Genomic DNA, 3944 nt, shown 5'->3' with positions numbered 1-3944 from the left:
GGTATGGCCAAGTTGTCTAATTTTTGAACAAGGGCATCTACCTTTGCATGAACATGGTCAAGGATACTGATTTCGTACATTCCACCCTTTGTTTGGGATTTTTCTACTGGAGTTCTTTCACCTCCCTATTGGCAATGGTTTTGGGCCATGTTTTCAATGAGTTGATAGGCTTCGTTGTATGGCTTGTCCATAAGTGCACCGCCCGCGGCAGCGCCTACTGTCAGTCTTGTGTTATACAGAAGCCCATTGTAAAATGTGTGAATGATCACCCAGTCTTCGAGACTGTGATATGGACATATCCTCATCATGTCCTTGTATCTCTCCCACGCTTCGTAGAGAGATTCTACATCTTTTTGCCTGAATCCGTTGATTTGAGCTCTCAGCATAGCAGTTTTGCTCGGCGGAAAATATCGGGATAAGAAAACGTTCTTCAATTCTTCCCATGTTGTAACGGAGTTGAAGGGCAAGGATTGCAACCAAGCCCAAGCTCTGTCTCTTAGTGAGAAAGGAAAGAGGCGCAGTCTTATCGCATCTTAAGATACACCAGTCACCTTTATAGTGTCTGCGTACTGCACAAACTTGGTCAGGTGTTCATTAGGATCGTCCGTAGGATTTCCAGCAAATTGATGTTGTTGGACGGCTGATAATAGTGAGGGTTTCAGCTCGAAATCGTTTCGATTGATAGTGGGGGTAACAATGATGTTGTGAGGTTCTTGTTGGGATGGGGTAGTATAGAATTTAAGAGGACGATTATGTGGTCCTTCTTCAGCCATTGTTGGTTTTTCTTCTGGTTTAGGAGGAGAGAAGATATTGGGAATATCGTACTTTTGTTGATATTCTTCTATTCAGCGTCTTACATATAAGAAACGCTCTAATTCTTGGATTGGTGGTGCTAAGTTATCGCCTTGTGAGCGAGTACTTGGCATACAATCGGGGAAATAAGGGAGAGTAAATTAGTTTTTATTTTTACCTTAGTTTATACCGTGCAACGAAAGAATCGCACTATTCGACTAAAACAGGTCCCCGGCAACGGCGCCAAAAACTTGATGCTTGTCATGACTATATATAAAATATAGTCTATCGGGTACTTGACTGCAAGTGCACAGTCCAATCGCTTTAGTTTTAAAAGATATCGATCCCACAGGGAGCTATGGTCAAACTAGTGCTACTAACGTCACTATGTTTAGCTAAGGGAATGATTAGTAGAAGTTCGGGTGCAGAATATTAAATCTAAGGGAAATTTAGTTTTAAGAAAGAATTGATGGAAGGAATCAGTATGCAACGCATTAATTGTCAGGGATTCGATAAGTCACCGGTGAATAGTTTAAATGCCAAATATCTCTCAGTAGAAAATATTTATTTAAAAAGCTTTATCTCACACTCTCGTGATTGTTGATTCGGTCTATAGCTTTAAGTCAGAATGTACGCTCTCGCTGTCCCATTTGAAGTTAAAATTAATTTTTGAAAATAAATAAGTTCTAATTGCTTTTAAAGTTCTCTCGCTGTTTTTAAACTCAATGCCTAATTTTTACTATCCAGCTCGAGCCTCACGCTCTCGCGATTTTTGGTTCTCACCTTAGTTAATTTCCCACTCTCGTGGCAAAATCGTATTAAATAGCTTCTCACACTTTTGTGACAAAGTTAATTAAATTTAAATTAAAAACCTCAGCCTAAAAGATTGTTTGAGAAAAAGAGTTTTCACCGATTATTATTAAATCCCATCTAATTAAATTGTTACATACCGATACCGGTAATTTAGCCGGACATGTTAAATAGCGCAAACACAGAGCATAAACAGATTAACAGTGCAGCAAACATAATTATAACAATAACAAGGCAATAATAATAATTGAATAAAAACCTGGCAATTGGATTAATAGAGTACGGCGAATCTTCGAGTACTTGAGCAGTCCTCCACAAGTCGGTAGGATTCTGCTTCTTCAATACAATTGCTTACTAAATTAAATAAAGTGTAGTAGTTCCCCAGTGTAGGAAACTACTACTATGGCTAACTGGAAAACGGAAAGGAAAGGAGAAAAGGAAATTCTAAAAAGAATGGCAAATGAACTAAGGCAACGGAAACAAAGTTGCTGAAAAGAAAAATAACTAAAAAGCTAGAATGCTGTAAAAAAATCAATTGCAGAGCGTAAATGTAAGCGTCCCCAATTTTTCCAACTTTGGTCTTTTATATATTGCTCATAGGTCTTTGGCAGTTGAGATAATTAAGGGTGACTGGTTGAGTGAGGAATCCACGGGGAAGTGCTTCTGTTGGAGAAAATTTAGGCACATTTTGAATCCTTCTGCTGACTGCTTCAAGCGCATATTTTGGTCGTGTGACGCTCGTCATAGGCTTGTGACGTTCGTCACAGGCTGGGCGTGACGGTCGTCATGCTCCTTGTGATGGTCGTCACATCAGCACTTTCTGTATTTCTGGTTTTCCTGCTTTTTCTGCTGCTTTATCATATGTTTCTTCTTCTTTTTCTTCCTTTTCTAAATTTTCCTCATTTATGCGTGGAGATTGAAATACCTGCAAAAATAACTTGAATACTTGCGGAATAATCGGAATATTAATTAAAGTGGTATGATCTTTGAGTGTAAATCAAGGAAAATATCTGATGTATTTTCGCGTTATCATTAAGCAAGGTGGAATATTGAGACATATGGCTTGACACTTAGAAAAATTTTGATATGTCAAAAATTTCCAAACTTCCACCTCAAATTTCTCCAAGTTCCAAGCTCCAAATGAAAAAGTGTTGAACATGAAAGTTGATCCTCTTGATCTCACCTTTCCAAAGACCTCAAATTCGTTCATTTTGGACAAGAAATGCATAAGCTGCACATGGCATAAACAGGGTGATATCACTTGGCAATGATCAAACTTCAAACACCAATGCACACTTGCCTTGCAATCCAAGCTTAGTTCAAACCATCTGGTATTCATTTGTGGACCTCAAGCAATCATTTCATGGGCCTGTGCGCGCCCATGCATACTTGCATCACCATTTGCCAAAATTGGAAAGTGAATTTGAAAGTGCAATTATTAACTGTTTCAGCTATAAATAGAGCTTCAATTGCTCAGAAATGAACACACATTCGCGCCAGCTTTGATCCCCCATCTCAAACCCTCACTTTGCAAAGGATAATCCTGAAAAATTCTCTTGAATTTGAGATTGAATTTCCACTGTTTTGAAATTCAATTCTCCAGGAATCCACAACTTCTTAACCATTCAATCCTTCTTCTGCAAGCAATTGGAGTGAGACCAAGCACAAGCAAGATCAAGATCAGTTGAATCTAAACCTCCATTGAAGGTATTTTCCAGAAATTTGGAACTCTTCGATTCTCTCAAATTCTTGCTCAATTCTCTTGATTCTTTGGTTGTCTGAAGTCCTACCAATGTAGGCAAGAAGATTGAGTTGCTTTGAGGCTAAATCGAAGCAACTCAGTTCATGTACCTAAAATTTCAACTCCATGTATCTCTCAATATACTTGGAGTTAGAGTGAATTGAGGCCAGATTCGAGCTCAGTGCCATTTTTTCTTTAAGATCATGTCCTTGTTTTTAATTTTGGTGATGGTTTATGGTGAACCGGTCCGGTGAGGTCCACCGGAGAAGATGACCGGAGCTCTGGCTCCGGCAATGAGTTGGCAAGGCTCTGAATCACATGATCCATTCCTTTTGTTTAATCCTGAGCATTGGTTTTGATTACCAAAGTTGCCACGCGCTGACTAAGGTCTATGGTGGATAGCGCGCTCCTGGCCACTTGATCTGCCACCTCAGTTAATGAGGGAGATCAAGTGGTCCACGTATTTTTGATTTTCTGAATTTTTATTTTAATTGCATTATTTTCAATAATTCATATTAAATTCAGTATTGATCCAAAATATATGGGACTTTCACCAAACAATTTCAAATATTTTTCTCTTTCATATTCTGAATTAAAATCA

The 3944-nt window shown here is 38.6% G+C and overlaps 1 non-coding gene across 1 annotated transcript; it reads left to right on the top strand.

Annotated features, from left to right (window-relative positions):
- Window positions 1-279: 279 nt before the first annotated feature.
- LOC127109028 (small nucleolar RNA R71) lies at window positions 280-386 on the top strand. Its single transcript, XR_007796517.1, has one exon. It is a non-coding gene; the product is annotated as a small nucleolar RNA R71 (small nucleolar RNA).
- The last annotated feature ends 3558 nt before the right edge of the window (window positions 387-3944 follow it).

Source organism: Lathyrus oleraceus, chromosome 7 (genome assembly GCF_024323335.1).
Source record: "Lathyrus oleraceus cultivar Zhongwan6 chromosome 7, CAAS_Psat_ZW6_1.0, whole genome shotgun sequence".
NCBI lineage: Eukaryota > Viridiplantae > Streptophyta > Magnoliopsida > Fabales > Fabaceae > Lathyrus > Lathyrus oleraceus.
The sequence above is the reverse complement of the archived record's forward strand: the minus strand, read 5'-3'. Positions and strand labels throughout refer to the sequence as shown.